At 45.3% G+C, this 12470-nt stretch overlaps 1 protein-coding gene across 3 annotated transcripts in view; it reads right to left on the bottom strand.

Moving 5' to 3' along the window:
* Nucleotides 1-10920, bottom strand: part of LOC147115769 (spermatogenesis-associated protein 16-like) — a 258198-nt gene extending 247278 nt beyond the window's left edge. For 2 of the 3 annotated variants that reach the window (XM_085990301.1, XM_085990300.1), the window contains exon 1: nucleotides 10814-10919. The gene's annotated coding sequence lies outside the window, so the exon portion shown is untranslated. Of the gene's footprint in view, nucleotides 1-10813 lie in introns of all 3 variants that reach the window. The other variant, XM_085990302.1, reaches the window with a different exon arrangement.
* Between the last annotated feature and the right edge of the window lie 1550 nt (nucleotides 10921-12470).

The following is a 12470-nucleotide window of genomic DNA, read 5'->3' as shown; positions in this document are numbered from 1 at the left end:
TTCACCACCGTTTCACATTGATGGGATAGGTCCATTGGAAAGGTGATGAATTGTACAGCTCACGCAAACAATGCATCTGTTACCTTTAGACATAGGTGGACAGCTGACTGGCTGATGTTGCCTATGTCCCCGATGAAAGGAGCCCATTGCATAGAAATTGAGTGGCAATGCTGAGTTTGTGGCGGAGGTTGGCTCCGGGTACGGAGTAAGCAGGTCGCACTGTTGCCTCATGAGAACCAGAGGACACAGATTTAAGGTGACTGGCAGAAGAACCAAAGGCGACATGAGGAAAAACTTTAACAGAGCGAGTGCTTAGGATCTGGAATGCACTGCCTGAAAGGGTGGTGGAGGCAAATTCAATCGTGGCTTTCAAAAGGGAATTGGATAAGTACCTGAAGGAAAAAAAATTGCCGGGCTACAGGGAAAGGGCGGAGGAGTGGGACTAGCTGAAGCGCTCTTGCAGAGAGCCGGCAAAGGCTCGATGGACCGAATAGCCTCCTTCTGTGCTGTAACTATTCTTCTATCCTACGAGGGAAGCAGAGCCTTCTGATGCTTTGTCGATTGGACAGACTGAGATATGACCAAATGGGTATGTAAATATAGTGACGCACATACCTGTGAGTGAGGGCTAAATAACTCCGATGGTGCCTGATGAGCTTCGCCTTCCTGGGTTTCTCCTTTCCTTTGCAGTTCTTTCTCTTCAAAGCACAGGTGCAGGGGAATCCCTAATGAAATTGTGGCATGTGCTTTTTGTCTGAGGGTTCAAAAACTTAATCTCCATAGCAGCAGTAGCAATTAGCAAACTGGAATGAGACACCCCACCCCGCCCCCAAAAAAAATTCTTCATCTTCAAAGTTTGTTCAAGTAACTATCCTAAGAAGTACTTCCGTCTGTCTAGTAACCAGCAACACCTCATTTGTATAGGTATTGATCTTTGGGGGTGGGTTACGGAGGTAGAGAATGGGAATCTAAAAGGTACATATCAGTACATTATTTAAATATGAGTTGCATGCAGTGGAATCCAGGCAAAAGAAAACTGGAACAGTTTAAAAAAAAAACGAACAGCAAATTGGTGCAAGGTGCCGGAAATCCCCATTTTCCTCCCGTATCCACACAATCTGCTACAAAATAGGCAGAAAACAGAAGGAAAAACTAGGCCTTAGTTTCTTGAACTTCCTCATTGGTGGTTGTCAATTCTGCTTGCTGATTGGTACATTTCTTTTCAGTTGGGATTTGTTGCTGTTTTAGAAAAATGAAATGTCAGCCAATAAGGGACAAGTGTAATACAAAATGTAAAAGTAAAATATTGTGAAGCCTAAGGTGTGGTTGATGCAGGTGTGTGATACCGTTTTTTATATTTAGTTTGAAAGATAAAAATGGCTAGGTTGCAAATTCAAAGTCCAAATGTTTAAAGAAATATTCCAAAATTCTCAACGAATATACATTCCATTGAGAAATAAAAACTCCATGGGAAAGGTAGAAGGCACAAAAAGCATAGCAAAAATAGTGGGGAACCAAAGGGCTAATAAGAGTGAGGAACTTAAAAGTAATTCGTATCAGTAGAGAAAAAGTGCTCGAGAAACTAATGGGACTAAAAGCCGACAAAACCCCTGGACCCAATGGCCAACATCCTAGGGTGGCTGCAGAGATAGTGGATGCATTGGTTGTGATCATCCAAAATTCCCTAGATTCTAGAACAGTCCCAGCAGATTGGAAGGTAGCAAATGTAACCCTGCTATTCAAAAAAGGAGAGAGAAAACAGGGAACTACAGGGCAGTCAGCCTGATATCAGTCGTTGGGAAAATGCTGGAATCCATTATCAAGGAAGTGGTAACAGGGCACTTAGAAAATCATATTATGATTAGGCAGAGTCAACATGGTTTTTTGAAGGAGAAATCATGTTTAACAAATTTATTAGAGTTTTTTGAGGATGTAACTAGCAGGGTAGATAAAGGGGAACCAGTGGATGTAGTATAGAAACATAGAAGATAGGAGCAGGAGTAGGCCATTCGGCCCCTCGAGCCTGCTCCGCCATTTAATGAGATCGTGGCTAATCATCCAAATTCAGTACCCTGTGACGTAATAAACTCACTACGCACTTGGTTTGAGCATAAAGCAAGGCTTTAATCAACTTGTTTCAGAACATGGAATTCTAATTGTATCCACTAGCTCCTTGTCTATACAAAATGTCCCTGGCAAGCTGGGGCCAACGCCCGAGTATTTATACTCCTTGGACGGCGCCACCAGCTGGCCGTCCAGTGTTATTTCATAGGTAGTTTCTCGATGATGAGATTTATGACATTCTTCCTGCCTAAAAGATTTGGAAGTCCGACGACTTCCTCTTAACGGATTAGGCGGACCATGAATAGCCGCAGTCTTTTAGATTTTTGTTTATGGCCAGAAGGCACGTCTCCCCGGACCGTGTCTTGGTCTCTGGGCTGCTTGATCCGTGCCAGTGGATCGACAGGGCCTGTGTTGCTCTGATCGACCAGAGGGAGGCTGGGGAGATCGTGACTCCGGGTGCGGGTCCCCACAGGCGCAGAACTGGCATCGTCCCGTTGGTTACCCGGACATTGACCGGCGTCCTGGCCCAGGGTGGCCATCCCACGGGGAGTGCTCGGCTCCCCGAGTGGATCCGGCGGGGCAGCCGGCAGATCCCTCGATGTCCCAGGTAGGGCATCATCCTCGGGGGAGCGCAGAGTGTCGGCCTCATCCCCGCGGCTCCCTCCATCAGTCGGGTCCGCGGAACCGGCCGGACAGGGAGCCAGGTCCCGGAGCGAAACGGTGGACTCCCGGCAATCCGGGTACCGCACATGGGCGTACATGGGGTTGACGTTTGGAAGTTCTACCTCGTCGACTAGAGGATCGGTTTTCAACGATCGGATGAATCTTCGGAGCAGCACGGGGCCAGGAGCTGCCAACCATGACCGCAGAGACGTCCCATGGGTGGAGCGACGTTGGAAGCTGAAGAATCGCTCGTGAGGTGTGACATTGGTAGAAGTAGAAAGGAGAGACCTGATGGAATGCAACGCGTCAGGGAGCATAGTTTCCCACTACTGGTCTGGTAGGTTGCGAGATCTCAGCACAAGACGAACAGCGTTCCAAATGATAGCGTTGTATCTCTCAACCTGTCCGTTACCGATGGGATGGTACGGTGTCGTTTTACTTGTGGCGATTCCCCATTGGGAGAGATAACCTTTGAGTTCGCTTGACATGAAGGAGGGACCCCGATCAGAGTGGATGAAATTGGCCGTACCGCAAAGGGAAAAGACTTGATCAAGGCATTTGATCACTGTGGAAGTAAGCATATTGGGACAGGGGAAAGCAAAGGGAAAGCGTGAATATTCGTCCGCTATAGTCAGTAAGTAGGTGTTCCGTGTTGAGGAAGGCAATGGCCCTTTAAAGTCAATGCTGAGTCACTGCATAGGCTGCATAGCGTGTATGAGCGAGCCATCTGATTGACGGAAAAATTGCGGTTTTAACTCCGCACAAATTTTACAGGAGGAGCACGTTCTTTTCAGATCTTCCATAGAAAATGGGAGATTTTTAGATCGCACAAAGTGCAACATACGGGTAACGCCAGGATGGCATAAGTCAGTATGAAGATCCGCCAGAGTCGAAGTTGACATAGAAGAGCAGAATGCCCGCGTGAGGGTATCCGGGGCCACATTCTCTTTGCCGGGTCGATAATGTATGGTGTATCCAAAGGCAGCCAATTCCATCCTCCAGAGCTGTATTTTGTTATTCTTGATCTTAGTGCGTTTCCGGTTATCCAGCATAAAGGCCACGGAGCGCTGATCGGTTATAAGTGTGAAATGGCGACGAGAGAGAAAATGACTCCATTTACGTACCGCTTCGATGATGGCCGTAGCCTCCTTCTCGACAGGAGGATAATGGAGCTCGCTACCCTGCAAAGTTCTGGACAGTAATGCAACGGGTCGACCACCTTGATTCAAGGTAGCAGAGATCGCCACATCCGATGCATCGCACTCGACCACGAAAGGAAGATTTTCATCAATGGAACGAAACGTGGCGTTTTCCAGTTATCGCTTGAGGAGATTGAAAGCTGAAATAGCCGTTGCCTCCAATGGAAATGACTTTGCGTGAAACAGGGGCTGGATCTTGTCGGAGGAGTGGGGTATCCATTTCGCATAATAGGCGAACATACCGAGTGCCCGACGAAGAGAGCAGAGATTCGTAGGGGGAGGGAGCTCCTGAAGCGGACGAAGTCGCTCCGGATCCGGTTTGATGACACCGTTGCCCACCCAGTAGCCAAAGATGTTGACTGATGGTACTGATTTCACAGATTTGGACTCATTTAAGGTTAAGTTGCGACGATGGAGAACGTCAAAAGATTTCTGGAGGTTGGCATCATGCTCCTTCTGGTCATGATCAGCAATGGTGATATTATCCAGATATGGAAAAGTGTCCATTAAGTTCTCCTGTTTGACTAAGCTATCCATTGCCCGTTGAAAGACGGCCACCCCATTGGTGACCCCAAATGGAAGGCAACAAAACTGGTAAAGCCGGCCATTGGCCTCAAAGGCTGTATACTTTTTGTCAGAGTCCTTTAACGGTACTTGATGATATGCGCTCTTTAAATCAAAAGTTGAAAATACCTTGTAGTTGGCAAGGTTATTGACCATGTCATCGATGAGTGGTAGTGGGTAGTCTTCCAGGTCAGTATACTGGTTAATAGTTTGCAAGTAATCGATGCAAAGACGTTTCTTGTGTTGCTTCAGAGGATTTTTAACAATGACGACTTGAGCCCGCCAGGAAGATGAACATGGCTCAATGATACCGTCAGCTAGAAGGCGAGAGATTTCTGCCTCGATAAAGGCTCGATCATCTTGGCTGAAACGTCGTGATTTAGTGACTATGGGCTTACATCGGGGGGAAAGATTGGCAAACAAGGAGGGCTCGTCGAGCGAAGCCGCCTAAAGCGCACAAAACGGTACTTTGGAAATAGTAAGCTCCGGCTTTGACCCTCCAAACTTGAAAGTGAGTCTTTTGTGTTGTTTCTGGAAATCCTGTCCCAGGAGCACATCACTGCATAGGTTCTTGAGCACCCGAGCCGGGTGGAGAGATAAGTGCGGCCATTGAGAATAAGGTCGACAAGACAAAAGCCGGAAGAATTGGTGGTCAGTGTCGTCAGAGCCATTGCAATTTCCCTGTCCGAGGGGTAAATACGCAGTTTTAACTTACGGACGGCCCGCTCACTAATGAAGCTGTCAGAGCTGCATGAGTCGATTAGTGCACTCAAAATGTGTCCATTTACCGAAACCTTCGTGGCTGCATGGGACAAACTTTGGGGAAAAACAGCTGTGAGGGGAGGAGGGGCAGTTTTACCCTTGACAGCTGTAACCTCAATAGTTGTTCTTGGGGGAGGAGCAGTTTTATAGATAGTAGCTGCAAAACTAACAGGAGCTCTCGACCGGTATACCTTAGTAGTGGCCTTTCTTATTAACAGCGGCTCTTGACTGGCATACCTTAGAAAAGTGACCTTTCTTGCTGCAATGATTGCAGGTGGCGTTACGAGCAGGACAAAATTTCCTATAATGGAATGCTCCTCCACAGAAGAAACACCTCCTTCCAGATTGCCAAGATGCTGCTAGGGCGGGGTCGTCATCAGTGTAGGTTTCTAGGGTAGGGTCGTCATCAGCCGGGTTGGAATCGTCATCCGTGAGGGCTTCCACCCGAGGCCTATCGAAGGAGTCACTAAAAGAGATAGCAGCAGCCCGTGCACGTGGTGAAAGATAGGTGTCTGCATTCCTCTTTGCTAAGTCCAGAGAACATGCCTGGTCATAGGCAGCCTGTAACTTGAGGGTTTTATTCTCCAACAGACGCTGACGTATGAAGGGAGATGCAATCCCATTAATAAAGGAATAACGAATTAACTCCTCCTGGTACTGCTTAGCTGTAACAGCTTTAAGGTTACAATCCTTGCTGAGCCTGCGAAGTTTCTGAAGGAATTCGTCAAGTGATTCACCGGGTTGTTGTTGAGTTGTGGCCAGTAGATGCCGAGAAAAAATTTCAGTTGAGGACTTGACACATAGCTGTAGTATTTGGATAGTGGCGTCATAGTCTACACAGTCTTCGATATAATCAAAACACGAGGGGATACGTAATTAGCAAGTATTTCTAATTTATCAGGAACATTGTCACCACACCCTAAGGAAGTTGCTGAAAGTACGATACCAGTGTTTCCATACCTTAGCAGCTGTAAGTGAATTCGGGTCCAGGTCAAGACGGGCGGGTCTGAGTAGTTTCTCCATGATGGATCGATTACTTGTCTGAGTTCCCTTCTACAGTTCGAGTCGTAGCTGGCTGTTCCCGAAATCACCCAAAGCGTGGAGTCGATATCAAGTTGATTAAATTGACGTAATAAAACTCACTACGCACTTGGTTTGAGCATAAAGCAAGGCTTTAATCAACTTGTTTCAGAACATGGAAGTCCAGTTGTATCCACTAGCTCCTTGTCTTTACAAAATGTCCCTGGGAAGCTGGGGCCAATGCCCGAGTATTTATACTCCTTGGACGGCGCCACCAGCTGGCCGTCCAGTGTTATTTCAAAGGTGGTTTCTCGATGATGAGATTTATGACACCCTGTCCCTGCTTTCTCCCCATATCCCTTGATCCCTTTAGCCTTAAGAAATATATCTAACTCCTTCTTGAATATATTTAATGAATTGGCCTCAACTGCCTTTTGTGGCAGAGAATTCCACAGGTTCACCACTCTCTGGGTGAAGAAATTCCTCCTCATCTCTGTCCTAAATGGCTTACCCCTTACCTTTAGACTGTGACCCCTGGTTCTGGACTCCCCCGCCATCGGGAACATCCTTCCTGCATCCAGTCTGTCAAGTCCTGTTAGAATTTTATAAGTTTCAATGAGATCCCCTCTCATTCTTCTACACTCCAGCGAATATAAGCCCAATCGACCCAATCTCTCCTCATACGTCATTCCTGCCATCTCAGGTATCAGTCTGGTAAATCTTCACTGCACTCCCTCCATGGAAAGAACATCCTTCCTCAGATAAGGCGACCAAAACTGCACACAATATTCAAGGTGTGGTCTCACCAAGGCCCTGTTCAACTGCAGCAAGACATCCTTGCTCCTGTACTCGAATCCTCTCTCTATGAAGGCCAACATACCATTTGCCTTCTTAACCACCTGCTGCACCTGCATGCTTACCTTCAGCGACTGGTGCACAAGGACACCCAGGTCTCATTACACTTCCCCTTCTCCCAATCTATTGCCGTTCAGATAATAATCTATCTTCCTGTTTTTGCCACCAAAGTGGATAACCTTGCATTTATCCACATTATACTGCATCTGCCCAATCACCCAACCTGTCCAAATCATACTGGCGTTTCTCGGCATCCTCCTCACAGCACACACGCCCACCCAGCTTTGTGTCGTCTGCAAACTTGGAGATATTACATCTAGTTCCCTCGTCTAGATCATTAATATATATTGTGAATAGCTGGGGTCCTAGCACCGATCCCTGCGGTACCCCACTAGTCACTGCCTGCCACTCGGAAAAAGACCCGTTTATTCCAACTCTTTGCTTCCTGTCTGCCAACCAGTTCGCTATCCTAGTCAGTACCTTACCCCCCCAATCCCATGGGCTTTAACTTTACACACTAATCTCTTATGCGGGACCTTATCGAAAGCCTTCCGAAAGTCCAAATACACCACGTCCACTGCTTCTGCCTTATCTATTCTACCAGTTACATCCTCAAAAAATTCCAGTAGATTAGTCGAGCACGATTTACCTTTTGTAAATCCATGTTGACTTTGTCTGATCCTGTCACTGTTTTCCAAGTGCTCTGCTATTACATCTTTTATAATGGACTCTAGCATTTTCCCCACTACTGATGTCAGGCTTACCAGTCTATAATTTCCCGTTTTCTCTCTACCACCTTTTTTTAAATAGTGGGGTTACATTAGCTACCCTCCAATCCATGGGAACTATTCCAGAGTCTATAGAATTTTGGAAGATGACCAGCAATGCATCTACTATTTCTAGGGCCACTTCCTTAAGTACCCTAGGATGTAGATTATCAGGCCCTGGGGATTTATCGGCCTTCAATGCCATCAATTTCACTAACACCATTTCCCTACAAATACTGATTTCGTTCAGTTCCTCCCTCTCATTAGACCCTATGTTCCCTGACATCTCTGGGAGGTTATTTGTATCCTCCTTTGTGAAGACAGAACCAAAGTATGTATTTAATTGGTCTGCCATGTCTTTGTTCCCCATTATAAATTCCCCTGATTCTAACTGCAAGGGACCTACGCTTGACTTCACCAATCTTTTTCTCTTCGCATATCTATAGAAGCTTTCACAGTCAGTTTTGATGTTCCCTGCAAGCTTACTCTCATACTCTATTTTCCCCCTCTTAATTAATCCCTTTGTCCTCCTTTGCTGAATCCTAAACTGCTCCCAATCCTCAGGTTTGCTGCTTCTTCTGACCAATTTATATGTCCTCTCCTTGGATCTTATGCTATCCCGAATTTCCCTCGTTAGCCACGGTTGAGTCACCTTTTTTGTTTTATTTTTATGGCAAACAGGGATGAACAAATTCTGTAGTTCATCCATGCAATCTTTATATGTTTGCCATTGCCTATCCACCAGCAACCCTTTAAGTAACGTTCCCCAATCCATCCTAGCCAACTCGCGCCTCATACCATCGTAGTTTCCTTTATTTAAATTCAGGACCCTAGTCTCTGAGTCAACTACTTCACTCTCCATCTTAATGAAGAATTCTATCATATTATGATCGCTCCGCCCATTAGATTGCTAATTAATTCTCTCTCATTACATAATACCCAGTCTAAGATGGCCTGATCTCTAGTTGGTTCCTCGACATATTGGTCCAGGAAACCATCTCGTATACACTCTAGGAATTCCTCCTCCACAGTATTGTTACTAATTTGGTTAGCCCAATCTATATGTAGATTAAAGTCACCCATGATAACTGCAGTGCCCTTATTGCACGCGTCTCTAATTTCCTGTTTAATGCCATCCCCAACCTCAGCATTACTGTTTGGGGGTCTGTATACAACTCCCACTAACGTTTTCTGCCCCTTGGTATTTCTCAGCTCTACCCATACAGATTCCACATCATCAGAGCTAATATCCTTCCTTACTATTGTGTTAATCTTTATTGTGTATATTTGGATTTCCAAAAGGCATTCAATAAGCTGCGACATAAAAGGTTGCTGCGCAAGATAAGGGCGCATAGGGTTGGGGGTAATATATTAGCATGGATAGAGGATTGGTTAACGGACAGAAAACAGAAAATAGGGATAAACAGGTCATTGTCCGGTTAGCAGGCTATAACTAGTGGGGTGCTGCAAGGATCAGTGCTTAGGTCTCAGTTATTTATAATCTATATTACTGACTTAGATGAAGAGACTGAGTGTAATGTATCCAAGTTTGCGGATGATACAAAGCTAGGTGGGAAAGTAAGCTATGAGGAGGACACAAAGAGCCTGCAAAGGGATATAAGCAGGTTAAATGAATGGGCAATAAGGTGGCAGATGGAGTATAATGTGGGGAAATGTAAGGTTATTCACTTTGGTAGGAAGAATAGAAAAACAGAATATTTTTTAAATGGTGAGAGACTATGAAATGTTGGTGTTCAGAGAGATTTAGGTGTCCTCATACAGGAAACACAAAGTTAGCATGCAGGTACAGCAAGCAATTAGGAAGGCAAATACTATAGCATGTTGGCCTTTATTGCAAGGGGATTGGAGTACAAGTGTAAGGAAGTCTTACTACAATTGTACAGGATTTTGGAGGCTACACCTGGAGTACTGTGCACAGTTTTCGTCTCCTTATCTGAGGAAGGAGATACTTGCCTTAGAGGCGATGCAACAAAGGTTCACTAGGTTGATCCCTGGGATGAGTGGGTTGTCCAGGAGGAGAGATTGAGTAGATTGGGCCTATACTCTCTGGAGTTTAGAAGAATGAGAGGTGATCTTATTGAAACATACAAGATACTGAGGGGGATTGACACGGTAGATATTGAGAAGTTGTTTCCCTTGGCTGGAGAGTCTAGAACTAGGGGGCATAATGTCAGTATAAGGGGTCAGCCATTTAAGACTGAGATGAGGAGGAATTTCTTCACTCACGAGGGTTGTGAATCTTTGGAATTCTCTACTTCAAAGGGCTGTGGATGCTGAGTCATTAAGTATATTCAAGGCTGAGATAGATTTTTGGACTCTAGGGGAATCAAGGGATATGGGAATTGGGCGGGCAAGTGGAGTTGAGTTCAAAGATCAGCCATGATCTTATTGAATGGGCTCGAGGCGTCGTATGGCCTACTCCTGCTCCTAATTTTTATGTTCTTATTAAAAGTTGTTCTGGATCAGCCATGAGCAACACATTACAGGCTGAAGCATAAATGATGTATTGAAGCCACCAAGTAACATGTTAAACAGTAGGAACTCAAATGACCAATAAAAGTGGTGGCCCATATCCAGTTCTACATTACAATTGTTCACTGATTTTTAAAAAATGAAATCCAGACCTTTCTACATCACAATGCAACCATGCACCACACCAGATAGATCCCCCAGTTGGCATACCATTAATTGTAGACCGTTTCTTTACAGCGGTAAGCACATATTTATATATCAATCAAAAATAAATAAATGAGGAGCGCGCGTGCGCACACTCGGGCTTGTTGGACACAACAAATGTTTGCACAGCCAGCTCGCAGTATTTGTGCTCAAACAACAGATTCGTATTTGGAATGGGGATATTTTCCAAACATTTCCTTTACATCTGTAGTGTGTACTTACTTGTAAAGCTAGGAATCATGAGTTTCCCTTACCCAAGTGGTTATTATGGTGAAGTATTTGACCGCGGGCTCGGGCGCGTGCGCCGCTTCCTGCCGGGGTTTGAATGCAAACAGTTGGTGACGCAGCCGCCCGCGCGCCCGCTCCGCCCTCTGTCGTCCCCCCCCAGGTGGCGGTGCTCGGTCGGGGCTGACGTTGGGTTAACCTCCAATTTTAGCTTGTTTTGGGGTTTTGCGGCTATTTTCAAACAGTCCCCCTATTTAGAATTGGGAGACTGGCTGGGGCCCGTATGCAATTTGTTTCCCGCAAATATTTACAGATCTCTTCAAAGCGGATGAGTTTTCTTTCCTTTCTGATGCGAAAGGAAATCTCGAGAGCAGAAACTTGATGCGGCAAAAGAACATGCAAATTATTCAACTGGACCGTTAACAGCAGACGCATTTGGCCCTGTCAATACTCACTCCGTATATAAATACGGGTATAGAGTACAAGAGGAAAGTAGTAATAATGATAATGATTATTTTACAAAACATTGGTTAGCCCTTTCAGATCTCTTTCATTGCATCTCATGCTTACCCCTAGCTCAGCAGGACACACCTTCAAGATGCAATGAACAATTGAAAGCTTTGCCAAACTTGCATCTTCCACGGACATCAAACGTCAATTTGCTTAACTACGTGACTTTATGTCACTTACAGTTTGGCATGCGTTGTGGACTCTTGTCACTGTTTAAACTTCCAACATTTCGAGATAAACTTTCTACTTGCACAACAAGTTAGCACATTGTGACTACAATTCCAACCCCAGCAGAAAAGCCACCCTCTTGAAGATAGGTGGTGAAGACACATAACCAAGTAACTGGCGGAGTCTATAGCCCCTACTTGGGTAACGGCAGGTCAATGCAGGTTCTCTCATGTTCAGGCAATTTTCTGCAAATCCTCATTCTCAAACTCCGAGGGCGAGGAATTCCCAAAGGAATGCTCATTAAATGAGTTTTAAGCTCTCCAAATGGTACAATGTGAAAAAGTGACCCCCCCAAAAAGCAAAAGATTAAACAAATGCACTAATAAAATGCAGAAAAGAGACCTAAAGTAAAAAAAACACAAGTTATCTGTACAATAAATGAGGTGTCAACCTGGCGAGGCTACAACACAGGACTACTTGCATGCCAAACAACGGAAGCAACATACGATAGACAGAGCGAAGCGATCTCACAACTGTTGTAGGAAAAATGATTCCTCGGAAACTAGACTTTGAGTAAGATAGACAACTTTATTAAATGACAGAGCTCTGGGAGAAGCGTCTGCAACCACGTGGTCTGCGAGAGCACCTTCTCTTCGATTGTAGTACGTGCCGAGCTTATATACAATTCCAAGAAGTTGGTTTTAGATCATTTACATTCATCCAATCAATTCGTTTATTAGCGCATATCGTTATTTTCCTCCAGTCAGGAGTTTACACACTCGTGTTGCCAATTCTGCCTCTTCAGTGGTTGCGAAAGGTCTTCGTTCCATCTTGTTCCGTCCGCGTCACCGACGGAATGTGATTAGTTCGATAATAGGATACCAGTGAACCTTGTTAGTCCTCAGTGATTGAATTAGTCCCAGTCAGGACACGAGATGAACTTTGTTCCAGCCATGCGTAAACGTGGCATGTCTCA

Source organism: Somniosus microcephalus, chromosome 6 (genome assembly GCF_052327205.1).
Source record: "Somniosus microcephalus isolate GS21.2 chromosome 6, FLI_Smic_1.0, whole genome shotgun sequence".
Lineage (NCBI taxonomy): Eukaryota > Metazoa > Chordata > Chondrichthyes > Squaliformes > Somniosidae > Somniosus > Somniosus microcephalus.
Note: the sequence above shows the minus strand (reverse complement) of the source record. Positions and strands in the feature narration are given on the sequence as shown.